At 43.3% G+C, this 27,479-nt stretch overlaps 1 long non-coding RNA gene and 1 pseudogene across 2 annotated transcripts; both read left to right on the top strand.

The window, feature by feature from the left end:
• On the top strand, nt 1–27,479 carry LOC139362539 (uncharacterized). 2 transcript variants are annotated; one of them, XR_011621675.1, is made up of 3 exons: nt 1–237; nt 25,745–26,057; nt 27,348–27,479. It is a non-coding gene; the product is annotated as an uncharacterized lncRNA (long non-coding RNA). The 2 variants fall into 2 exon arrangements; XR_011621674.1 differs by having other exon boundaries at nt 1–244.
• Nucleotides 17,328–18,038, top strand: LOC105475764 (large ribosomal subunit protein uL29 pseudogene; annotated as a pseudogene).

Genomic DNA, 27,479 nt, shown 5'->3' with positions numbered 1-27,479 from the left:
CCCCAGTTCTGAACCAGAAAGCACTGGGAAAGTCTGGATGAGCAAAGAAAAAACACAGCACCCTGCCCAGCTTGGGATCCCAAGGGCCTGGTGTTCAGCTAGTCTGTGAGTCACAACCAGTCAGAAAAACAAGGAGAAGGTCAGGTTGGCCTTTGAGAGCAAAGCAAACCAGAACATGTATTTACTCACGGATTCACTGCCTTGTGACAATGCCAGCATAGTTGGGGACTAGCCCAGGTAAAAGGTCAGTCTATAAATCAGCTGCTAGGGTGGAGAACAGACATAGAAAGTATGAAGGAAATGACAACTGAAATGAACCTAAGTACAATTTGCCCGGAGTTATAACAAAGTTCCTTTCCTAATAATACTTAGGGTATCTTATTAGTCATTTGGTCCTAACCGCAATCCTTCTAGATATTAATAGAATGCATGGTAATTCTCAACCTTCCTCATTAAATGTTCCCACTGGTGGAAGCTGAACTTTGATCCATAAAGATCTGAAGAAGTAGCTCAAAACAGTACACCAAAGCCATGAAATATCTTTGGGGTTCCTGTGTGCTTATAGTTTGCTCTTTTTGTTTGTTTTTGAGACAGAGTCTTGCAGAGTGCAATGGCTTGATCTCGGCTCACTGCAACCTCCACCTCCAGGGTTCAAGAAATTCTCCTGCCTCAGCCTTGAGAATAGCTGGGACTACAGGCACTCCCCACCATGCTGTTACCAGGGGTCCTTGCTCCCAGAGCTCCCGAGATGGTGGGGGGCCGCTTCCAAAATGGCAGCAGGTCACTTCCAAGATGGTGGCAAGCCTCATGTTCTCTGACTTGGGGTTCTTGGCCTCACAGATCCCAAGGAATAGAAACTTGGGCCATGCAGTGAGTGTTATAACTCTATTAGAAGCTGTGGGTCACGGAAGAGAACCAAGGAACCCAGTGACTAGTGTCCAGCTTAATTAGGATGAACCCGGCCACTTAGCCGTGCAGGAACAATGGCAAGCCTTTAGCCCAATCGGGAGCAGCAATGAGCACCTGGCTGAATTGGGAGCACAGCAGACACCCTGCCGGGGAAGTCAGCAGCGGGTCTGCAATGGCGGCAAACAGCAGTGGTGGACGGTGAGCGAAAGCTCAGCTTGAGCCATAACAAACACGACCAGAAGAGAGTGCAGTTGCAAGATTTAATAGAGTGAAAACAGAGCTCCCATACAAAGGGAGGGGACCCAAAGAGGGTAGCCATTGCTGGCTCAAATGCCTGGGCTTATATTCCAATCATTGTTCCTCCCGCTATGCTCTCAGGCAACAGATGATTGGCTATTTCTTTACCTCCTGTTTTTGCCTAATTAGCATTTTAGTGAGCTCTCTTTACTACCTGATTGGTCGGGTGTAAGCTAAGTTGCAAGCCCCGTGTTTAAAGGTGGATGCGGTTACCTTCCTAGCTAGGCTTAAGGATTCTTAGCGTAGGAAATCCAGCTAGTCCTGCCTCTCAGTACCCCCTCTCAACAGGAAAACCCGAGAGCTGTTGGGGAGGTTGGCTGACGACCGCTCTAACTGCTTCCTGCTGAATTGGGGCGTAGTGGGGTTGTGCAGCTGAGATTTCCTTGGGAGGGGTGCCTTCAATGTCATTAACATCGGAGCATGAGCTAGCAGGCCAGTCCAGGGTTCTGTGGTAGATTTTAGTCATGGACTGCATCTGGGACTCCCATTGAAGTCCATTTGAAGAACCATTTGTAGCTTTACAGCTTCAATTCTGGAAGAGACAAACTTAACCAGGAGGTTAAAGATACAGGGTCCAAAGAGGAGTATTAATATTATAGCTGCTAGAGGTCCTAAGAAGGGGAGAATCCAGGGCATCCATTGGCTGAGGAGGGTCCAGTGTTTTGAAGCCTCTCTGCTCTATGTTGTATTTGATCTCAAATTTCTTTAGCTTTCTTGGTGACGATTCCAGATTGATTAACTTAATAGCAGCATTCTTCCCCTAAAAATAAACAGGCCCCCCCTCTTTCGACAATTAGCAAGTCTAAAGCTCTTCGATTTTGAAGGACTACTGCTGCTAGGGAGTTAAGTTGATCTTGCAAGGTGACCAGGGAGTCAGTGACAAGTTCCATGTCACCATTTAGTTCTTGAGATAGTTTATAATAGAACTGAGTAGAGGTTATGATACCACCAATGCCAGTACCTAATCCACCTAGCACTCTTGCTCCTGTAACAAAAGGAAGAATGGGTACTCTTTTGTTGCAGGGCTTGTGTATGACATAATTGTATAAATCTTGTCAGTGTAGATGGTCATGGGGGCACTAAGAATGAGAGGAAGCACATAGATTCTGAAGAGCCATTCAAACAACGATAGGTTGAGGTACCACAGACAAAAAATATTCCTGAGGGTAGGCTGACTATTCTTGTGGGAAGAGTTACACACCTGATGCATCGGGAGTTGATTGTGTCTATAGTATTGCTAAATTTTACACAGATGAGGTTTGAGGTATGGGTTATTTCCAGATTGGAAACAAGAGGTCCTACTAAAAGGGAAATGGTGCTTATTTCTGTGCTGAAATTGCTCCCTTGTTCAGGTATAGGGATTGAAATGTATGGCCTGAAGTACAGGGGGAGGCACATCCAACAGTTAGTAGGGTTTTGGGCCAAGATCTCATGGAGCCCAGTGAGGGTGGTATTAAATAGGCTTACCCACCGAGTATGGGTACAGAGGGTTTCATGTAGTTTTGAGAGATCTAGACCTTTGTAGGGCTAGGGGTGCTATGTAGCTGGGTCAGTTGGGAGATTACTTCCTTTACATGTTTTTCTCTTGCCTGATCTTGAACTCCACCCCCATCAGACATACTGGTATGGGTGAAGTAAGTCCAACAGACAGTGGCTCCAAGTCCTCCAGGACAACTAGGATTAATGATTTTCCTGTCCAATAATGAGTATTTGCATGCATGCAAAGAGTGGCAGAGTTATAGCAGTTGTGGGGCATATGGGTGTGGGCAGTGAAGGTTGGATTTCCCTTAGATAAACTCCTATACGATGGGGCATCAATATTTCCGGGAAGCCACATTCTCCATAGAAACTCTCGGTAAGGGGAGCTACTGGTCATACAGCTGCATGGAGGGGGTGCAGTGAGAGTGAAAGGGGGTAAGAGAACAGTAAAGATAAAAATATGATAAGGGAGAGCATGGGGATTTACGATTTTAGTTACTTTCCTCACGGTTGTTGCTTGAAGAGCAGGCGCAGATCCTCTAGAGGTTCACAGGAATAACTAGCATTGTCTCCTGGATTTTCAGGTTCCTTTGGCAGTATCCAGGGTTTGACTCACGTGTGATGTATCCAAGACTCCACTCCAGCCACTTTAACCACAGTTGGGGTAGATAAAATGACTGGGTAGGGTCCTTCCCAGGATGTATCTAGGAATGGGGAATTAGAGGGAAGGGACATGACTAAAACCATGTCACCAGGGTGGAATAATTCCTTTCCCTCTTCTTGGGGACAGGCTCCTTGTAATATTTTAAGAACTTATTGATATTTGGCTAAGGAGGTGATGTCTGCAACTAAGTTGGCCGTCTCTTGGTCAAGCACAAGGTCATTGGTTAGGAAGGGCCATCAATACAGCATTTCATATGGGCTAAGTCCTGCTTTTTTGGGGAGAGTTTCAGATTCTTATAAGGCTATAGGCAACAGAACAGGCCATGCAAGGTGGGTTTCCTGGGTTAGCTTTTTTAGATGTCGTTTGAGTGTTTTGTTCATTTTCTTGACCTTCCCTGAGGATTGTGGCCTCCAGGCGTAGTGTAAGTGATATTGTATACCTAATGCCTGAGATACTCCCTGGGTTACTGTAGCCTTGAAAGCAGGGCCATCATCACTCTGTAAGCCTCAGGGAAGTCTGAATCTGAGAATTATTTCATGAACTATTGCCTTTATTACCTCTTGGGCCTTTTCTGTCCTACAGCGTAAGGCCTCTGCCCAACTAGTGAAAGTATCTACCCAAACTAGTAGATACTGAAATCCCTGAGATTTGGGCATGTGGGTAAAATCTAGTTGCCAGTCTTTTCCTGGATAATGGCCTGTTCTTTGCTCTCCTGAAGAAGCTTGGCGATAAGGCAGGGGATTATTTCTTTGGCACACTTCACAGGCCCTGACTATCTGCTTGATAGTTTTGAAAAGGCCTGGTCCAGTAAATAATAATTTGGCCATCTGATGGATGCTATCAATGCCTAAGTGAAAGGTTTGGTGAAGAGTTTTAAGTAATTTCCGTTGGTTAGCTGCAGGCAAAAGTATTTTCCCTTCTTCAGTGGCTAGCCATCCTGAGGGGAGGAAACTATGTCCTTGTGAGGTTCCCCATTCTATTTCTTCTTCTGAGTACTGGGGCTTATTTTCCAGGAGGGGATTATTCCATACTAGGGGTCATTCTATAAGCCTTTCTAATGGAGGGTCCTGCCTTGTGGCTCTTTTGGCTTCAATATTCGCTTGTCAGTTCCCTTCTATTTCCCTTTCCTTTCCTTTCTGATGACCCCGGCAGTGTAAGACTGCCACTTCTTTAGGTTTCTGCACAGCCAATAATAATCTCCTAATGGCTTCCTGATGTTTGATAGATATTCCCTCGGAAGTTAGGAATTCCCTTTCTCTCCATATTGCTGCATGGGCATGGAGGACTAGGTAAGCATACTTAGAGTCTGTATATATATTTACCCTTTTTCCTTCTCCTAATTCTAGTGCCCAAGTGAGGGCTATTAGTTCTGCCAGCTGAGCACTAGTTCCTGGAGTGAGGGGATTACTTTCAAGTGTTCCATTATCACTGACCCCACTTTTCAAAGTCCTTTTTCTACAAAGGAACTTCCATCAGTATACAAGTTGAGGTTGGGATCAGTCAAGGGAACCTCTAAAAGTTCCCCTTGAGTGGTGTAGGTTTGAGCAATTGCTTGTTGACAGTTATGTTCTATCTTTTCTTCATTGTCTGGAAGAAATGTGACTGGGTTAAGAGTTGCACAAGTGTGCAGTCACAGCACTGGCCCTTCAAGTAATACAGCCTGATACTTAAATAAATGGTTGACAGTCACAAGTCTCCTTAACAGTGAGTATGCTGTTCATATCATGAGATGTCCACACAGTAAGATCTCTTCCCTGTATTATTTTAACTGCTTCAGATACTAAGACGGCTACTGCCGCCACTACCTGTAAATAATGAGGCCAACCCTTTGCCACTGCATCAGTTTCCTTACTCAGGTATGCCACGGGTTTCAAGCTCATCACTCGGATATGTGTAAGGACTCCTAGAGCTATTCCTGTTTTTTCTGTCACATATAAAGAAAAGTCTTGCCCCGTTGGCAAGCTTAACACTGGGGCTAGGGAAAGGGCCTTCATTGGGGCCTGGAAAGCTACTTCTGCTTCAGTTGTCCATCTTACTAAATGGGTATTGGCTTTCTGAGTTTCCTTAATTAGTGTATATAATGGTCTGGTTTACGCCGTACCTGGGAATACATATTCAGCAGAAACCTGTTATACCAAGGAACGCTCTTATTTGCTTTAGGGTTTTGGGATGAGGATAAGCCAGTATAGGCTGGATACATTCCTCACTGAGGGCTCTGGTGCCTTTGGATAATTTTAGCCCTAAGTATTTAACCTGCTGTGAGCAGAGCTGAACCTTTGGTTTGGAAACCTTGTAACCACAGGTAGTGAGGAAATTTCAGAGCACTTGGGTAGCTTGATGGCACAAGGTTTCTGAATGGGCGGCTAAAAGTAAATCATCCACGTACTGAAGACAAGAGTGTCCAGGTATGAGAACTGGCTCAAGTCTTGGGCTAATGCCTGGCAAAATAGATGGGGGCTATCCCTGAACCCTTGGGTAAAACAGTCCAGGTGAGTTGAGACGTTGGGTTCAAAGAATCCTCAAAGGCAAACAAGAATTGAGAGTCAGGATGTACAGGGATGCAGAAAAAGCCATCCTTAAAGTCCAGGACTGTAAACCACTCTGCTTCCTCTGGTATTTGGGAAAGCAGAGTATAAGGGTTAGGTACAGCTGGGTATAGAGGGACAACGGCCTCATTGATAATCCTGGGATCTTACACTAACCTCCACTGTCCATTGGGTTTCTGTACTCCTAAAATTGGAGTACTGCAGGGGCTACTGCATGGTTTTACTAGGCCTTGGGCTTTTAGGTCCTTAAAAATCTTTTGGGGTCCTTGTTGGGCCTCGGGTCTGAGGGGCTACTGCCTTTGGTAGGGAAAGGAGGGGGAGTCCCTTAGTTTAACTTCAATAGGACGGGCATTCTTTGCTTGTCCATATTGTCCTTCTGTTGCCCAGACTTGAGGAAGGATTAATTCCTTCCTCAAGCAGGGGACAACAAACGGGTGTTCCTTCTTCTATGTTCAGGTATATAATGGCCCCTGCTTTTGCTAGAATGTGTCTCCCTAACAAGAGAGTGGGGCCTTCAGGCATAATTAGAAAAGCATGTGAAAAGAGTAAAGTTCCCCAGTCACAACTTGGTGGCTAGGAGAGAGTATCTAGTGACTGGCTGTCCTAGGACCCCTCGGATAGTGATAGATCTGGAGGACAGTTGTCCAGGACAGGAGAGTAATACTGAGAAGGCCGTGCCAGTGTCCAGGAGACAGTTAACCTCCTGGCCCTCAATGGTCAAGCATATCCAGGGCTCTGTGAGGATGATGGCATGGGCTGGCACTTGCCCTGGGCACCCTCAGTCCTGCTGCTGGATCATCTGGTTAGTGGCTTCTGACTCAGAGGACCTTCATCCCCCGGGGCAGTGGGCCTTCCAGTGATTCCCTTGACATAAGGGGCATGGATGAGGGAGTGTCTTATTTCCACTTGAACAATCTTTTTAAAAATGTCCTTGTAGACCACACTGGAAGCGAGCCCTATTAGGCATTTGATTGGCCCAGCTTTTCCCTTTTCCAGAGCCTCCAAAGTCTGCCTGCCTGAGGGCCATGACTAAAGCGGTGGCCTTTTGTTTATCCCGTTTGTCCCATTCCGCCTGCTCCTCCTGATCTCTATTATAAAAAACCAAGGTTGCCAAGTTCAATAGGGTTTCTCAATTTTGTGGACTTTTGAAGTTTTTTCCTAATGTCTGCAGCTGACTGAGTGATAAACTTATCCTTTAAGATTAGTTGGCCTTCAGGCCGGGCGCGGTGGCTCAAGCCTGTAATCCCAGCACTTTGGGAGGCCGAGACGGGCGGATCACGAGGTCAGGAGATCGAGACCATCCTGGCTAACATGGTGAAACCCCGTCTCTACTAAAAAATACAAAAAAAAAACTAGCCGGGCGAGGTGGCGGGCGCCTGTAGTCCCAGCTACTCGGGAGGCTGAGGCAGGAGAATAGCGTAAACCCGGGAGGCGGAGCTTGCAGTGAGCTGAGATCCGGCCACTGCACTCCAGCCTGGGAGACAGAGCGAAACTCCGCCTCAAAAAAAAAAAAAAAAAAAAAAAAAAAAAAAAAAAAAAAAAAAAAAAAAAAAGATTAGTTGGCCTTCAATAGAGTCAAGTGACAGGGAGGTATGCTTCCTCAATACCTTCCTTAGTCTCTCAGAAAGGCAGTAGGATTTTTTTTCCTTTCCGTGTGTTATAGTGGACATCACTGAATAATTCATAGGCTTTTTCCTAGTGTTCCTTAGTCCTTCTAGCACGCAAGTTAGCAAATGTCTGCGACACCAATCTCCATGTTCTGATTCTGTGTCCTAGTGAGGGTCTATGCTGGGAACTGCCTGCTGGCCTGTGGGGAATCATTCTCTTTCCTCTATTGTCATCCTATCATTGACCTGACCGAGATACCAGAGATCACCAAACTCTCAGGCTGCAGTTATGGCGGCACTTCTCTCATTTGTTGTTAGTGTCTGATTTAGCAGTGACATTATGTCTCTCCACGTCAGATCAAAGGATCCTAATCCTTGTAAAACATCAATATAGCCATCAGGGTTATCTGATAATTTACCTAGGCCTATTTTAATTTGCTTTAAGTTTGAGAGAGAAAAAGGTACATGCACTCTGGCTGGGCCAAATTCTCCTCCTCCCACTGCTTGGAGGGGGCTTAATAAGGGAATATCGGCACCCTTTAGTTCATTGTTTACCCCTTTGTCTATCTCCTTTTGGACCATTTGTGTTGAAGGGGGGTCCTTATTAGTTGGGGAAGGAGTTGGGGGGATGTTGGGGTAGGGAAGTAGACTCTGAGGGCTTCCTGTAGGGCATAAATCACACTTTTTACATAAGTGCTAGTTGTCTCTTAATGAAAAGAAAGTTTGTACATATGGCACTTCACTCCATTTGCCTGCTTTTCTACAAAAGAGGTCTAGCTGTAAGGTGGGTTATAACTTATACTTCCCTCAGGAGGCCAGGTTTCTCCCCCTTGAAGAGGATATCGTGGTCAGGCAGTACTACAGATGAATATAACTCGTTTCTTTCTTAGCGTCAGAGGGTCAAATTGGTCCTAATTCTCCAGAATACATCTTAGGGGCATTTTTGCCTTGGGGAGAATGTTTCCCATCTGAAAAAAGAACACAGGGATGCCAGAACCCCTAGTCATTTTCCAATGAGCATTAGTCCTAGAGTGTCCTCTATGGTCCTAATGCTTATTCCTTTCCAGGGTGCGTAACCACCCATGTACCTCTGCTTATCAGATTAGTTACGCTCACCGATGTAGCTGTCCTGCACCCCTTTTCCCGCCTCTCTTGACCACAAAAAAAGGGGTCTGGGCTGCTGGATTCTAGTGATCCTTTACCAGTGTGCCCAACATTGCCTTCGTGCTCAGGGGTGAGTCCTAGAGCTGGGCTGGGTTCCTGAGTATTTCATAACAAACCAGCTGCCCCATCAAGATGCATTCCCATAAACAACAGTTCTTATGCAAATTCATTTCAGAGAAGGTATAGGTAATCTTTTGAGTCAAGATTGAGATACTCTTTTTTGATTCTGTAAGTACTTTAAGGCTTGGCTAAATGCAAACAGCTCTCACGTTTGAGGAGACCAATTATTAGACAATTTTTCTAACTCTGCTTCCACAAGAGTCTCCCTGTCAATTACTGAATGCCCATTGTGGTTTTTTCCTCAATCACCAGGGAGGAACCATCTATCTCCAGTCCTGAAGGGAGTTCCTCCTAGGTCTGGTAGGACCTTTGTATGGTAATTAAGATTTAAATCCCTTGTTAGGAAATCAGCTGGGTTAAGGGAATTACCAGTGGTTGGTGTTAAATTACCTTTTTCTAACAGAATAGCCCCATACTTTAAGATTTTTGAGTTAGTAAGCTACCTTTTTAAAGGTAGTAAGATTTTGAGTTAGTAAGCTACCTTTTTAAAATTTCTGAACTGGTGAGGTGTGCTCACAATGAGGTTTCCTCTGAAAGTTATTTTTCTGCTTTCTTCTGTTAGCAAAGCAGTTGCCACTACAGATTGAATGCATCCACGGGTTACTGGGTTAAGGATTTTTGATAGGAAAGCTAGGGCTGTCAGTGGTCTCAGTGTTTTCAGGCTACGCCCTTGTTTACACTGACAACAAGGTAGTATTGGAGTGTTACAGGGTCACAGAGAAGACCTTCAATTATCAATTATAGGTTTTAAATTTACCCTGGCTTTTAAAGGAATAGGGCACACTTTTTTTTTTCTATTTCTTTCTCTTTCTTTTCTCTTTGACTCCCTCTTTGTCTCTCTCCACCTCTCTCTCTCTGTCCTCCATCTCTCTCCTCCGTCTCTCCATCTCTCTCCTCCATCTCTCTCTTCGGTGTCTCTCTCTCTCTCTCCTCTGTCTCTCTCACTCCTCCATCTCTCTTTCCTCTGTCTCTCTCTCTCTCTCCTTCTCTTAGCCATTAGAAACTTGGGGCCCTGGCAAGGGTGGTGGGGAATGGGTCCCACATAACTGCCCATGTCAAGAGCTGTATACCTAAATCGGGAGGGACACCAGGGATAAGACTCCCTGGGTTTATACCTAGATGCCTAAGGATTCAGCATAGAACTTCCTTGGATCCCTTTGGAGATACAACTTGCCAGAGGAAATGAAAGTCTGAACCATTCCTAGGAGGCAGGGATCAGAGGAAGTAGATTCAGAGGTAAGGAGAATTTTGGGGCTACACTTTCAAGAAAGTCATGGTGGGGACCCAGGAGGTATGGGTCAGAAGGAAAGGTAGGGGTGCACGCATAGGCAACTGTTGAGTAGAGACTTTTGGCTGCGCCATGATCTCAACTGGCTAATGCCAGGAGTTTGGGACAACAGTTTTCTGACTCTAGTCAGCCCTCGGCTTCCCTAAGAAAACTGAAAGTGGAAGCTGGCTCCAGGCAGACCAATGTTCCCAACCGAGAAGGGTTGAGGGTTGTTAGAAAGCCCTTCCCCAGACAGCCTCACACCTGAGTCTTAAGTCTGGCAGCCACACTAATCATTTTTAACCGGCCAACAGGTGCCCAATATTTTCCTCCAATTCTAAGGAAGGATAGGACAGAATAGCAAGCCAAAGTGGTCCAATATTACTCACCGCTTTGGAGGTCCCTTCGTGGTCGCCAAATATTACCAGGGGTTCCTTGCTCCCAGAGCTCCCAAGATGGTGGAGGGCTGCTTCCAAAATGGCGGCAGGCCACTTCCAAGATGGTGGCAAGCCTTGTGTTCTCTGAACTGGGGTTCTTGGCCTCACAGATTCCAAGGAATGGAATCTTGGGCCATGCGGTGAGTGTTACAGTTCTATTAGAAGCCATGGGTCACGGAAGAGAACCGTGGAACCCAGTGACTAGTGTTCAGCTAGATTAGGACGAAGCCAGGCACTTATCTGTGCAGGAACAATGGCAAGCCTTTAGCCTGATCCGGAGCAGCAATGGGCACCTTGCTGGATCAGGGGCACAGCGGACACCCTGCGGGATCCGGAGGGATGGAAGTCAGCGGCGGGTCTGCAACTGCGGCAAACAGCAGTGGTGGACAGCGAGTGAAAACTCAGCTTGAGCCATAACAAACACGACCAGAAGAGAGTACAGTTGCAAGATTTAATAGAGTGAGAACAGAGCTCCCATACAAAAGGAGGGGACCCAAAGAGGGTAGCCGTTGCTGGCTCGAATGTCTGGGTTTGTATTCCAATCATTGTTCCTCCCACTGTGCTCTCAGGCAATAGATGATTGGCTATTTCTTTACCTCCTGTTTTTGCCTAATTAGCATTTTAGTGAGCTCTCTTTACTACCTGATTGGTCGGGTGTGAGCTAAGTTGCAAGCCCCGTGTTTAAAGGTGGATGCAGTAACCTTCCCAGCTAGAATTAGGGATTGTTAGTCGGCCTAGGGAATCCAGCTAGTCCTGTCTGTCAATGCCAGGCTAATTTTTGTATTTTTAGAAGAGACAGGGTTTCACCATATTGGCCAGTCTGGTCTCAAACTCCTGACTCAAGTGATCTGCCCACCTCAGCCTCCCAAAGTGCTGGGATTACAGGCGTGAGCCACCGCACCCGGCTGTTTGCTCTTAAAATCATGCAAATTTCACATTCTAGTCAGTAGCATATCTGTTTAATCATTCAAAATTATTGTTCCTAAATTTTCTAACAAAGTGAATGTTAGAACATTTTGCTTACTTGAGAAGTAAAGAGTAAGGCATTACATTTTTTCCATTTTACAAATGAGGAACCGTTTTACAAGTGAGGGCCACACAGCTATTTAGTAAAAGAGTTTTTTATGTTGTTGTTGTTGTTTGAGATGGAGTTTCACTCTGTCGCCTGGCTAGAGTGCAGTGGCGTGATCTCAGCTTACTGCAACCTCTGCCTCCCGGGTTCAAGTGATTCTCCTGCCTCAGCCTCCCAAGTAGCTGGGACTACAGGTGCCTGCTACTAGGCCCAGCTAATTTTTTATATTCTTAGTAGAGACGGAGTTTCACCATGTTGGCCAGGCTGGCCTCAAACTCCTGACCTTATAATTCACCCGCCTCAGCCTCCCAAAGTGCTGGCATTACAGGCCTGAGCCACCACGCCCGGCCAAGAGCTTAGTTTTAATCAGCATCTCCTTCAAAACTGGCAATATTCTTTCTATGATTACATGTGGTAAATCAGGAAAAGGTGGAGGAATGGGGAAAAGTAAAAGACTTCTTGGTGGAAAGTTTACAGTCAGAAAATGAGATGGAGATAAGGAAATTTGTTGAAAGGTTAAATAATGTAATAATCAGCCAAGTACATGAGAATTTCAAAACTCTCTGCACCTCAGTTTCCCCATATGTAAAATGGAGCCAATAACATTTACCTTATAGGGCTGTTGTTAGGGTCGAATGAGGTGATCTATGGAAATTCCTCAGCCCAGTACCTGACCATGGTAAGCATTCATTAAACAAATGATAGTCTTAGTTATTCTTGGTCAAGAGGACATCTCTACCATACATGTCTTGAGCACCTTAAATTGAATGTTCCCCAGGCCAAATGTATCACTCTTTTCCTTCCCCCTTCTCTTCCTTCTCCTAACCCACAAGAGAATGTGTTCCCCTTTCTGTGTAGTCTCAACTACTGTTAATGGCTCTACCATTCAACCAAATTAGACCTTTAAAGTCATCCTCAGTCCTCCCTTTTTCTTACCCACCACACCCACTCTGTTAATAACCTCGGAACAGTCTATCTCTTACATAGATCTTGAATCCATTCCCTCCTCTTGTCCCCTTTGCTCCTGCCTTTCTCATCTCTCTCTGATAACTACAATAAGTCGCCAACTGATTTGCCTATCCTCTACACTGCAGACACAGTGATTGTTCCAACATATAAATCAGATAATCTCACTACCTGATGAAGAAGGCCAAATTCTCTTCACAATATGGCCCCGATGTATTTTCCCAAGTACTCAACCTCTCCACATACACACACATACTCTCACACATGCACACACATACACATGCATGCGTGCAAACACATCAGAGCCCAGCCTCACAGGCCCTTTCAATATGTCTCCTAAAACCTAGAATCTTCTTGCTCTCAATGATATGGGAAAACATCTACTCATCCTTCAAAACCCAGCTGAGCCAAGTGTTGTGGTGTGTGCCTGCAAGCCCTTCTACTCAGGAGGCTGAGGTAGGAGGATTGCTTGAGCCCGGGAGTTCGAGGCTGCAGTGAGCTATGATTGCACTACTGCACTCCAGCCTGGATGACAAAGTGAGACCCCACCTCAAAAAAAAAAAAAAAAAAGCTGAAATGCCAACCTTTGAGAAGCTTTTCAAACATTTTCCTTCTTGCCTGGCTCACCAAATTAGTCTCCTAATTGGTCTCCTCACATCCACCACTAACCTATTCCAGTCTGTCCCCCCTGCTGTATCCAGAGTATTCTTTTCAAATGCAAATCTAATCCTGGGTCAAGCCCTCTCCTCAGCGTAAACAGCTTCCCATTGCTAAACCCCAAATCCTTACCTCGACACACACACCACCTATCTTCATAGTCACATCTTGTGTCCCTTTACCACCATTTTGCTGTGATCCAACCACACTGGCCTTCTTTCAGTTTTCACAGACACATCAATCTCACTCACGCCACAAGGTATTTGAATACGCATCTCCTTCTACCCCTACCCTTTCGCTGGTTAAAACTTACTCATCCTTCAAAACCCAGATCAAATGTCACTGCCTCCAGAAGCCTTCCCAGATCCACCACCCTAGACCAGATTATGGTGCCCCCAGCACCTAAGGTAGTGTCTGGCACATGAGAAGTATTTAGTTATTGGTTAAATTAGTTATTTAGATATTGGTTAAAATCTCTCCCCTGCACACCCCCAATCCCCCAGCCCTTACTCATACCTTGGCATTTAGCACACTGAAATAGAATTATTTGTACTGAACTGTGTCCATCTGAAGGCTCTGGAAAAAGGAAAAAGTTTTCTTTTTATCTTCTCTTTCTTCTTCTATTTTACATTGTATCTGTTGTTTTGTTTTGTTTTGTTTTGTTTTTGAGACAGAGTCTTGCTCTGTCGCCCAGGCTGGAGTGCAGTGGCATGATCTCGGCTCACTGCAATCTCCGCCTCCCCGTTTCAAGCAATTCTCTCCTGCCTCAGCCTCCTGAGTAGCTGGGATTACGGGCGTGCACCACCATGCCCGGCTAATTTTTCTATTTTTTTTTTTAAGTAGAGATGGGGTTTCACCATGTTGGTCAGGCTGGCCTTGAACTCCTGACCTCATAATCTGCCCGCCTCAGCCTCCCAAAGTGCTGGGATTACAGATGTAATCCAGCCTGGGTGACAGAGACTCCATCTTAAATAAATAAATAAATAAATAACACAGCCAGGTGGTGGCTCACGCCTGTAATCCCAACATTTTGGGAGGCCAAGGCAGGTGGATCACAAGGTCAAAAGATCAAGACTATCCTGGCCAACATGGTGAAACCCCATCTCTACTAAAAATACAAAAATTAGCTGGGCGTGGTGGCATGCACCTGTAGTCCCAGCTACTCAGGAGGCTGAAGCAGGAGAATCACTTGGACCCGGGAGGCGGAGGTTGCAATGAGCTGAGATCGCACGAATGCACTCCAGCCTGGAGACACAGCAAGACTCTATCACAAAAAAAAAAATAAATAAATGAAAAACAAAAACAAAAAAAGATAAACATAAACTCAAGCATATCAATAACTATATTAAATGTAAATGGTCTAAGCATACCAATTAAAAGACAGAGATTGTCAAAATAGATTTTTTAAACATGACCGAACAAACTGTACTCAGTACATAAGAAACTCACTTTAAATGTAATTATATAGGTAAATTGAAAGTAAAAAGAAATAAGACAAAAGCATGTAAATACTAATCAAAAGAGGGCTGGAGTGGGATTATTAATAGTAATCCTACTTTTTTTGGCATTTAGCACACTGAAATAGAATTATTTGTACTGAACTGTGTCCATCTGAAGGGTCTGGAAAAAGGTTTTTTTAATCTTCTCTTTCTTCTTCTATTATATCCTTTTATTTCTCAGTATCCCCTCACACAACCCCGTGCCTGTCAGTTGATGGTTGACATTTCAAAAAATGTTTGTTGAAAGAATGAACTTTACTAACAACATAGTCTATATATGACATGGAGAAGGTCTAAGTCACCATTATTATTTATTCTAAATTAGGGTGAATTTTACAAACTATCCTGTGGATCAAGGCTCTTTAAAATAGTACAGAAAGATTCCATTGTATTTCCTGGAGAAGGAGCGCAAGCATGTGGAATGATTCTGTCACTTTGGACCATTCTGTTTCAATGTGCTAAATGCCAACTAAAAATAGAAAAAGTAGACTTCAGAGCAAAGAAAATTACCAGAGATAAAGAGAGACATTATATAATAATGTAATAAAAGGACCAATTCACCTAGAAAACGTAATAATAATTCTGTTATGAAAACATCATAATCCTAAATTCTGTTATTATGCACTTAATAACAGAGCTTCAAAATACATGAACCAAAAACTGACAGAACTAACAGGAAAAATAGGCAAATTCACAATTGTAGTTGGAGGCTTCAACATTCCTCTCAATAACTGAGCAAACAAGTAGACAGAAAATGAGCAAAGACCGAGAAGGCACAAATAACATCATGAATCAATTGGACATATTTGACATTTATAGAGCACTCTACCCAACAGCCACAGAATACACATTGTTTTGAAATGCATATGAAATGGACTTCTGAACTGTATCTTGGATCACAAAGCAAATATTAACAAATTTAAAATAATCAAAATCATACAAAGTATGTTCTCTAGTCAAAATGGAATTTAAATAGAAATTGATAATATAGAATAACTGAAAAATCACCAAACATTTTAAAGTTAAGCAACACACTTCTAAATAATCCATGAGTCAAATATGGAGTGTCAAGGAACATTAGAAAACAGTTTGAAATGAACAAAAATGAAAATATAACAAAACAAAATGTGTGGGATGCAACTAAAGCTATGCTTTAAAAAATGTGTAGCATTAAATAATTACATTAGAAAAAGAAGAAAGGCTGGGCATGGTGGCTCATGCCTGTAATCCCAACACTTTGGGAGGCCAAGGTGGGTGGATCACTTGAGGTCAAGAGTTTGAGACCAGCCTGGCCAACAGGGCAAAACCCCGTCTCTACTAAAAATACAAAACTTAGCTGGGCATGGTGGCACACACTACCCAGCTACCTGGGAGGCTGAGGCAGGAGAATTGCCTGAACCTGGGAGGTGGAGGTTGCAGTGAGCCGAGATTGCACCACTGGACTCCAACCTGGGCAACAGAGCAAGACTAAGTCTCAAAAAAAAACAAACAAAAAAGAATCAAATTATTCCACCTAAAGACACCAGACAAAGAAGAGTAAAATAGACCCAATGCAAGAAGAATAGAGAAAATAACAAAAATAACAACAGATCAATAAAATTTAAATCAGAAGAATAGAGAAAATCAATTAATTCAAAAGCTGTTTAAAAAAAAATCAGTAAAAATGATAAGCCTCTAGCAAGAAAAACACAGAGGAAACACAAATTACTAATATCAAGAATAAAAGAGGGACACCACAGATGCTGCAAACATTAAAAGGATAATAAAGGAATGTAATGAATGACTCAATACACATAAATTCCACAACTTAGATGAAATAGAATAATTCCTCAAACCAAAAATAATGAAGTTCATCTAAGATGAAACAGACACTCTGAATAGTCCTATATTTATTAAAGAAATTGAATCAGCAGTTGAAAAGCATTTTATAGAAGAAGTCTCCAGGTCTGTATGGATTCACTGGTAAATTCTACCTAACATTTAAGGAAAAAAACAAGGCCAATTGCAGAGACTCATGCCTGTAATACCAACACTGGGAGGCTGAGGCAAGAAGATTGCTTGAGCCCCGGAGTTCAAGACCAGCCTAGGCAACAAAGCGAGAGATCTCATCCCTACAAGAAATTTAAAAATTAGCTGGGCACGGTGGCATACATCTGTGGGCCTAGGTCTTCAGGAGGCTAAGGTGGGAGGATCACTAGCCCAGGAGGTGGAGGGCTCCATTTTGCCACTGCACTCCAGCCTGGGTGACAGCATGAGACTCTGTCTAAAAAGTAAATAAAGAAAATAAAATTTAAAAAAAATACAAATTCTACATAATCTTTGTCAGAAACTAGAAGAGGAGGAATACTTCTCAACCTACTTTATGATTTTGCTAACAAAATCATACAAAGACAGTAAGAAAATTATAGACCAGTATTGTAACCAACATAGATGCAAAATATCCTCAATAAAATGTTAGTAAATCAAATCCAGGAATATATAAAAAGAATAATACATGACTAAACAGTTTGTCCCAGCAATACAAGGCTGACTTAATAGTCTACAATTTTAAAAATGTAATCCACCATATTAATAGTCTAGCTCTTTCCTTCAGAGCAGGCGGCGGCGGCGGCGGCGGCGGCGGCGGCGGCAGCCTATGCAGCAATGGCCAAGATCAAGGCTGGAAACCTTCACCGGAAGGAGCAGCTGCTGAAACAGTTGGACGACCTGAAGGTGGAGCTGTCCCAGCTGAGCGTCGCCAAAGTGACAGACGGTGCGGCCTCCAAGCTCTCTAAGACCTGAGTCGTCCGCAAATTGGACGTGTTCTCACGTTTATTAACCAGACTCAGAAAGAAAACTTCAAGAAATTCTACAAGGGCAAGAAGTATAAGCCCCTGAACCTGTGGCCTAAGAAGACACACGCCATGTGCCGCCGGTTCAACAAGCACAGATAGAACCAGAAGACCAAGCAGCAGCAACGGAAGGAGAGGCTGTACCTGCTGCAGAAGTACCCAGTCAAGGCCTGAGTGGCCCATTGTCAATAAAGCACAGCTGGCTGAGGAAAAAAAAAAAAGTCTAAAGAAGAAAAAACATAGGAACATAATAACTGATGCAGAAGAAGCATTTGGCAAAATTCAACATATATTTATGGTAAAACCCTCAGCAAACTGGAAAAGAAGGGAACTTTCTCAAACTGATAAAGGGCATCTTCAAAAAACCTACAGGTAATAATATATTACATATTACTTATATGTGACTATACAAGTGACATGATATCACTCAATAGTGAAAGACTGAATGTTTTTCCTCTAAGACTAGAAACAAGGCAATAATGTGTACTTCTACCACACCTATTCCAACTCACATTGAACTCCCAGCCAGTGCAATATCATGAGAAAAAGGAATAAAAGTCATATAGATTGGGGGGAAAGATATAAAAAGAGTCCCTATTCTCAGATTATGTGATTGTGTAGAAAATCTCAAGGAATTTGTATTGAAAAACAAATTTCAAGACATAATTTAATTTGGCAAGGTTACAAAGTTAATAGACAAAGATCAATAATATTTCTATACACTAGTAATATACATTTGGAAATGAGAAATTTAAATAACATTTATAATAGTTTTTAAAATGAAATACATATACATATATACATGATATAAATGATATTTAATGGCATAAATCTAACAAAATAAGTACAGTATCTGTATCCTATGTACAATATAACATTGATGACAGAAATCAAAGAAAACCTAGATAAATGAAGACATATGTCTTTCCAACCAATTAGAAGATTCAATATGGGCCAGGCACAGTGGCTCACGCCTGTAATCCCAGCACTTTGGGAGGCCAAGGCAGGCAGATCATGAGGTCAGGGGTTTGAGACCAGCCTGGCTAACATGGTGAAACCCCATCTCTACTAAAAATGCAAAAAAAATTAGCCAGGTGTGGTGGCACGTGCCTGTAGTCCCAGCTACTCTGGAGGCTGAGGCAGGAGAATGGCTTGAACCCGGGAGGCAGAGATTGCAGTGAGCCTAGACTGCACCATTGCACTCCAACCTGGGCGAGAGCAAGACTCTGTCTCAAAAAGAAAGAAAGAAGGAAAGAAAGAAAGAAAGAAAGGAAGGAAGGAAGGAAGGAAGGAAGGAAGGAAGGAAGGAAGGAAGGAAGGAAGGAAGGAAGGAAGGAGAAAGAAAGATTCATTATAATAAAGATGTTATTTTTTCCAAAGATAGTTATAGATTTAATGCATTTCTGGGCAGGCACAGTGGCTCACACTTGTAATCCCAGCACTTTGGGAGACCAAGGCAGGCAGATTGCCTGAGGTCAATCAGGAGGAGTTCGAGACCAGCCTGGCCAACACGGCAAAACTCCATCTCTACTAAAAATACAAAAATTGGCCAGGCACAGTGGCTCACGCCTGTAATCCCAACACTTTGGGCGGGCAAGGTGGGTGGATCACCTGAGGTCGGGAGTTCGAGACCAGCCTGACCAACATGGAGAAATCCCGTCTCTACTAAAAATACAAAATTAGCTGGACATGGTGGCGCATGCCTGTAATCCCAGCTACTAGGATGGCTGAGGCAGGAGAATCGCTTGAACCCAGGAGGCAGAGGTTGCAGTGAGCAGAGATCATGCCATTGCACTCCAGCCTGGGCAACAAGAGCAAAATCCCATCCTAATAATAATAATAATAATACAAAAATTAGCCGGGCATGGTAGCATGTGCCTGTAATCCCAGTTACTTGGGAGGCTGAGGCAGGAGAATTGCTTGAACCCAGGAGGCGGAGGTTGCAGTGAGCTGAGATCATGCCACTGCACTCCAGCCTGGGAACAGAGACAGACTTTGTCTCAAAAATAACAATAATATTAATAAAATAAATAAAAATAAGATTTAATGCATTTCCAATCAAAATGCCAGAAATATTTTTTAAAATAATAAGCTGATTCTGGTATTTATTATTATTTTTATTTTTATTTATTTATTTATTTATTTATTTTTTTGAGATGGAGTCTCGCTGTGTCAGATGGAGTCAGGCTGGAGTGCAGTGGCCGGATCTCAGCTCACTGCAAGCTCTGCCTCCCGGGTTTATGCCATTCTTCTGCCTCAGCCTCCCGAGTAGCTGGGACCACCTCGCCTGGCTAGTGTTTTGTATTTTTTAGTAGAGACGGGGTTTCACCGTGTCAGGTTTCGAACTCCCGACCTCAGTCGATCCGCCCACCTCGGCCTCCCAAAGTGATGGGATTACAGACATGAGCCACTGTTTCTGGTCCCGTGGTTTTTTTGTTTTTTTTTTTTTTTAACTGAACGACTCACCGCACCATCTTGGCGCAGCCACTGTGCTTTGCATAGCCTTGATATTTCCAAGATTCAAAATGTTTCAAACAGGATTTTAGTGACACAATTTGCAATTCTCACTCCAAATAGATTTTATGTATACATCGCCTGCAGGGGAGGTAATCCCTGCTGATAAAGTCTGCACTTCAAAGCTTCCTGCCTTATCTTCAGGTAAGGGAATTGTTTGAAGGATGTGTGTTAGTAATTACTCAGTCTTTGGGGTAGGCAGGAAGTTTGTAGTATTGCTATCAGCTTTACATTCCTATTCAGGAGCTAGGTAAGTATTCTTCCTCAAGGAAGACCCTGAGGTTTAGGAGGCTGATTTTCACACACAGCCAGTACATGGTGAAAGGGGATTTGAACTCTGGTTTGCCTGGTTTCAAAGTCTAAATCTTTTCCCCTACATCAGGTTGCCTCTTTTATTACTGAGTGAGCAACCCCACTTCCTATGAAACTGGCTCTACTTCATTCTGAGCTGTTTTTTAAAAAAATGTTCCTACTGTTCTCCCAGCTGAGGAGTTCAAATTATTCTATAGTGCAATAGCATAAACTAGTGTTTCACATGCTATGGAATTCTCAATGGGTTCATCGGTGAGTGTTGTATTTAATGGGGATTGAAAATCATATAGGATGATTGTTCATTTGATCAGCTTCTTTGAAGAGACAGTAAGAGAAATAATTGCACAGAGACCAAGCATAAATAATGTTGCTTGACATGAATACTAGAATTCTAAAGCTAGATTTATAGTTTATATAAGAAAATATTTCCAGGCCGGGCACAGTGGCTCACACCTGTAATCCTAGCACTTTGGGAGGCTGAGGCAGGCGGATCACTTGAGGTCAGGAGTTCAAGACCAGTCTGGCCAACATGGTGAAACCCTGTCTCTACTGAAAGTACAAAAATTAGCTGGGTGTTGTGGTGGTCGCCTGTAATCCCAGTTCCTCAGAAGGCTGAGGCAGGAGAATAGCTTGAACCCAGGAGGCAGAGGTTGCAGTGAGCCGAGATCTTGCCACTGCACTCCAGCCTGGGTGACAAGAGCGAGACTCTACCTCAAAAAAAAAAAAAAGATTTCCAAAATTATAACCAAAATCATTAGTAGAGTATGATTAAAACACAATTCCTTTTAATAGAGCTTTTTCATGGCCACACCAACTGCAGAAAATTAAGTCAAGTTACATCAACCCTTTGTATATTGATGAGTGCTTATAACATACTAGAGGCTGGGGTGTGGTGGCTCACGCCTGTAATCCCAGCACTTTGGGAGGCCGAGGCGGACAGATCACTTGAGGTCAGGAGTTCGAAACCAGCCTGGCCGAAATGGTGAAACCCTGTCTCTACTAAAAATACAAAAAATTAGCTGGGTGTGGTGGTGCACGCCTGTAATCCCACCTACTCGGGAAACTGAGACGGGAGAATCGCTTGAACCTGGGAAGTGGAGGTTGCAGTGAGCCAAGATCATGCCACTGCACTCCAGCCTGGGCAACAGAGTGAGACTCCGTCTCAAAAAAAAAAAAAACAAAACAAAACACACACACACACACAGAAAACCCAAGCTGTTGCATGGGCCAGTGCCCAGGGCGCTCAGGGAAGAGGCCAGGACAGTTTTCTGGGAATGAGAGTCCTTCTCCTACCTTTTTAAAAGGATTCTCAGATCATTTGCAGGTTGGGGATTTGGGTCATGGGATCACTTCTTTTTTTTTTTTTTTTTTTTTGAGACGGAGTCTTGCTCTGTAGCCCAGGCTGGAGTGCAGTGGCCGGATCTCAGCTCACTGCAAGCTCCGCCTCCCGGGCTTACGCCATTCTCCTGCCTCAGCCTCCCGAGTAGCTGGGACTACAGGCGCCCGCCACCTCGCCCGGCTAGGTTTTTTTTGTATTTTTTAGTAGAGACGGGGTTTCACCGTGTTAGCCAGGATGGTCTCGATCTCCTGACCTCGTGACCCGCCCGTCTTGGCCTCCCAAAGTGCTGGGATTATAGGTTTGAGCCACCGCGCCCGGCCCATGGGATCACTTCTAATTCAGGTCTGTTTCTCACCATCTCCCAGCGGTATTTCTGGCCTGGAAAGACACCTCTTCCTACCCTGCTCCCTCCACATATTCACGAGTTTTCAAATGTTTCAATGCTTTCAAATGTTTTACAGGACAACCTCCTCCCCAGACAAAAGCTTGCTGAAATAATATTTACACTTACTTACACACTCTGATGGTTTCTCCTCTATTCCATTTAATTCCATTTCTTTACAAAGCATGCTGGTTGTAACCAGCTGCATTTCTTACTCCTTAGAGGAGTAAGATTAGTAAGCCCATTGTTTGCAAAGCCCTAGCCTTAAATGAGTTATCCTCTGTTATAGGAGAGCTTTAGAAGACTCCCCACAATAGAGAGCAGCCCTGGATTCACTCTCCCTACCCATGCTGGCCCCATCCTGCCCCACACCATGTGTCCAGACTCCATGTGTCCAGACTGTACCTGGACCACAAACTGGCCTGACTTTGAGTAGACAGTTGAGAGCTTTCTACAGTTTTGGGAGTCTCAGAAGGTTCCCGACTGAACTTGCAGCTCCCTTCTCAGAGTATAGCTGATTTGGATCATAAATCTGTGAACATGGAACTGGAAGAGACTTTCCTTTTTTTTTTTTTTTTTTTTGAGACAGAGTCTTACTCTGTCACCCAGGCTGGAGTGCAGTGGCACGATCGTGGCTTACCACAACCTCCACCTCCTGAGTTCAAGCGATCCTCCTGCTTCAGTCTTCCAGTAGCTGGGACTACAGGTGCGTGCCACCATGCCCGGCTAATTTTTGTATTTTTAGTAGGGACAGGGTTTCGCCATGTTGGCCAGGCTTGTCTCAAACTCCTGAGCTCAGGTGATCTACCCACCTTGGCCTCCCAAAGTGCTGGGATTACAGGTGTGGGCTACTGCACCTGGCCAGGAAGAGACCTTCTTGAGGCCCACATTTTTATAGAGGAGGAAACTGAGGCCAGGGATTTCTTGCAGTCAGCATAATGAATTTGAGATTTATCCAAGTCGTGTGTAACAGTGGTTCATTTCTTTTGATTGCTGAGTAGTATTCCACTGACGAATGTACCATAGTTTGTTTCTCCATTTACCTATTGAAGCACACTTGGGTTTTTTCTAGTTTTTGATGATTATGAAAAGGGCTGCTATAAACATGTACAGATTTTTATGTGAACTTAAGTTTTCATCTCTAGTAAATACTTAGGTGTTAGATTGCAGGGCCTATGGTTAGTGTATATTTAGCTTTATTAGAAACTGCCAAACTATTTCCAGAATTGCTATATAATTTTGAATTCCTCCCAGCAATGTATGAAAGTTCCAGTTGATCCACATCCTCACCAGCATTTGATATTATCAGTTAAAAATAATTTTAAAAATATTTTAGCCATTCTAGTAGGTATATAGTGGTATCTCACTATGGTTTTAATCTATGTATCACTAATGGCTAATGATGTTAAAAACCTTTTCCTGCGTTTATTTGCCACTAGTATATCCTTTTTGGTGCTGTATCTGTTCGAGTCCTTTAAAAAATACATTTTAGGCCGGGTGCGGTGGCTCACGCCTGTAATCCTAGCACTTTGGGAGGCTGAGGCGGGTGGATCACGAGGTCAGGAGATCGAGACCATCTTGGCTAACACAGTGAAACCCCGTCTCTACTAAAAATACAAAAAATTAGCCGGCCGTGGTGGTGGGCGCCTGTAGTCCCAGCTGCTCGGGAGGCTGAGGCAGGAGAATGGCATGAACCTGGGAGGCTGAGCTTGCAGTGAGCCAAGATCACGCCACTGCATTCCAGCCTGGGCAACAGACTGAGATTCCGTCTCAAAAAAAAAAAAAAAAAAAAAAAAAAAAAAAAAATTTTAATTTAATTTTTTATTTTTTTAAAATTTTTAGCGACAGGGTTTCACTCTGTCACCCAGGCTGGAGTGCAATGGTGCAATCATAGCTCACTGCAGCCTTAAACTCCTGGGCTTGTGCGATTCTTCCAACTTAGCCTCCCAAGTAGCTGGGACTACAGATGTGTGTCACCATGCCTGGCAACTTAAAAAAATTTTTTTTTGTAGAGACGGAGTCTTGCCATGTTGACCAGGTTGGTTTGAACTCCTGGCCTCAAGTGATCTTTCCACCTTGGCCTCCCAAAGTGGTGGGATTACGAGTGTGAACCACTATGCCTAGGCCACAGTTCTTCATATATTCTGAACACAAATTCATTGTTGGATATTTGTGATTTGCAAATATTTTCTCCCCTAGCCTGTAGGTTGTCTTTTCATTTTGTTCTATTTATTGTTTTAATCCATTGACCAACATCTGTCCAATCCATCTCATTTTCTTAATAGTGTCTTTTTCAGAGCAAATGTTTTAAAATTTGATAAGTCCAATTTTTTTTTCTAATTTTATGTCAATTTTTTATTTTATGAATGTGCTTTTGGTGTCGTGTCTAAGAATTCTTTGCCCTAAACCCAGGTCACAATGGTTTTCTTCCACATTTTCTTCTAAAAGTTTTGTACTTTCAGCCGGGCGTGAGCCTGTAATCCCAGCACTTTGGGAGGCCGAGGTGGGTGGATCACGAGGTCAGGAGTTCAAGACCAGCCTGGCCAAGATGGTGAAACCCCATCTCTACTAAAAATACAAAAAATTAGCTAGGCGTGGTGGCGGGCACTTGTAATCCCAGCTACTCGAGAGGCTGAGGCAGAGAATTGCTTGAACCCGGGAGGTGCAGGTTGCAGTGAGCCAAGATCGCGCCACTGCACTCCAGCCTTGGCAACAGACCGAGACTCTGTCTCAAGAAAAAAAAAAAAAAAGTTTTGTACTTTCATGTTTTATATTTTGTATATTTTGAGGTAAGTTTTACCTCAAATAAGATGTGAGGTTTAGTTTGCAGTTTTTTGGGGTTTTTTGTTTTTGGCATAAGGATGTCCAATTATTCTAACACCAGTTGTTGAAAGGATTGTCCTTTCTTCATTTGCACCTTTGTCGAAAGTCAATTGGCCATATTTGGGTGGTACTATTCAGGGACTGTCTGTTCTGTTTCATTGGTCTATTGTCTATTTCTTTCTAATACCATACTGTCTTGATTACTGTCGCTTATAGTAAGTCTTAAATCAGATAATGTGTTTCCTCCAACTTTTTTTTCATAATTTCTTTGGTTCTTCTAGTTCCTTTTCCTTTCCATTTAAATTCCAGAATCAGGCCAGGCGCGGTGGCTCAAGCCTGTAACCCCAGCACTTTGGGAGGCCGAGACAGGCGGATCACGAGGTCAGGAGATCGAGACCAGCCTGGCCAACATGGTGAAACCCCATCTCTACTAAAAATACAAACATTAGCCAGGTGTGGTGGCAGGCGCCTGTAATTCCAACTACTCAGGAGGCTGAGGCAGGAGAGTCACTTGAAACCGGAAGGCAGAGGTTGCAGTGAGCCAAGATTGCGCCATTGCACTCCAACCTAGGCCAAAGAGCAAAACTCTGTCTCAAAAAAAAAAAAAAAAATCCATAGTGGAAATAAAATGTCCTTTGAAGATCTAACTCTTTGAAAGCCATTGTGCACTCTTACATGAATGTCATTTTACTTTGGCTTATTTTTGGCTTCTGAGATCATTTTCCCATTTTCCTCTGAGATAAGACTGAAGAAGCTTAATTTTTCATCTTTCAGAAAATCAACATATATACAATTGACCTACTGTGCTAAGTAACTGATAAAATTGTCTAAATCAAGTATCCTCACTCCATCCATACAGCATTTTCAGGCCTCTGTGCCATTCACTATGACTGACTCGTATTTCATGACTCAGTGTGATGGGAAGGGAGACGTCCTGAAGAATGAAATGGAAATGAAGGCAGAGCGCTTATTTCAGACACCCCTTCTCCCAAGGATGTATTGCTTTGTCCTGAAATTGGAATAACCGACTTTGAAGGAAGAAAGGAATACAGCACAGAATTTGTTCTGGGCCACATCCATTAGCCAATAGCCAAGGCAACTTCCTTTAACCAACGTGATCGTCCATCAACAGGCAGCACTCCAAAAAGCATTCAAACATGATCTATGTCAAGGTAATTTCTTGGGCACAATTTGTCTAAGAATTACATTGTGGGAAAAGAACCAAACTAACTCTATGTCATTGGGACTTAACTTCACAGGTAAGGAGAAAAATTAAGGGGTCCACAGGTGATCGTTGAAGATAGAAATCTATCTCGAAATCATCATTGGTGTAAAAGTACCATTCCACTACTAGACAAACCTATACCACACATCCAAAAATACACTATGTTAAAGTTGCATTCAGTTCAATTCACAACAATCACTTCTTTACCAAAGTCTCAACTACCCATCAGCTGAAACTGCCTCTGGAAAGGCTACTAATAAACTTTAAAAAGTTTTATAAAGCTCGGCATGGTGGCAAGTGCCTGTAGTCCCACATACTCAGGAGGTTGAGGCAGGAGGATCACTTGAGCCCAGGAGGTTGAGGCTGTAGTGAGCAATGATCATGCCACTGCACTCCAGCCTGGGTAACAGAGTTGGTCAAAAAAAAAAAAAAAGAAGTTTTATGAAACTCATCTAATCAGGTGGAGACTCCAATTTGAAGAGTGTTCCTTAGTAGAATTTTGGTGAGAGAGGTTGTGGAGAGAGAACTTGAATATCAGTTAACTGTAGGAAGGTTATGTGAAATGTAAAGTTTTAGAAATTAAAAGTCTGAGTTGTGGGTGACACATGCTTTCACGTGAGTAGTCCAGGAAATAAGCCCAAGCCACAAACAAAACCAGAACTTCCCTCTGTGGCTTGCCAGATCAGTGTAAACCTCCCATTTCATCCTCTTCAACCAAAGAGAGGCCATCCTGTAACATACAAGCATGGAGTATTCCATTAAAGTGTCCACCCTCAGATAGTCACGTGAAGTCATCTACACTTCTGCATTCCCCCTTGTGTATACCCACATGCCTGTATCCAAGCCTGATTGGGAAAAAGTACAGTGAAATTAGTTGAGGACCCCTTGTCACATCTTGCTAAAATGTGACATAAGATGAAATAAGAGTAAAATTTTTACCAGATCAAAATAATAATTCCAATTAACTAATTTATTAAAAGAGTATCAGATCTGAGATAGAGTTTCCAGTGTAGGAGTATGATCAGTGACTTTCCCGTAGGCTACCTCCAAGTGATTTGGACCTTGTATACTTAACAGCATGAGCTCAAATTCAAGTGTGGGTCTCCATGACCTAAGCAATGATTCCTGTTTCCAATAGTTGGCTTTACAACTTGAGTGATTTACCAAGATTTGTGGTTATATTCAACTCTCCCTTTCTTTCTTTTCTTCCCTCTTTATCTCCTTTGATCTAATGCAGACCTCTCAACTAATACAAGCCTCTGCCTGTGGCATCACGGAGAAGACATCCTTATCAAGATGGCTCTGTTAGTTCAAGAATTACTATATATGCATTGAATTAAATCTATTTCTTCAAAAAAATAAAATGACC

The sequence above is a fragment of the Macaca nemestrina genome, chromosome 4 (assembly GCF_043159975.1).
Source record: "Macaca nemestrina isolate mMacNem1 chromosome 4, mMacNem.hap1, whole genome shotgun sequence".
Taxonomy (NCBI): Eukaryota; Metazoa; Chordata; class Mammalia; order Primates; family Cercopithecidae; genus Macaca; species Macaca nemestrina.
Note: the sequence above shows the minus strand (reverse complement) of the source record. Positions and strands in the feature narration are given on the sequence as shown.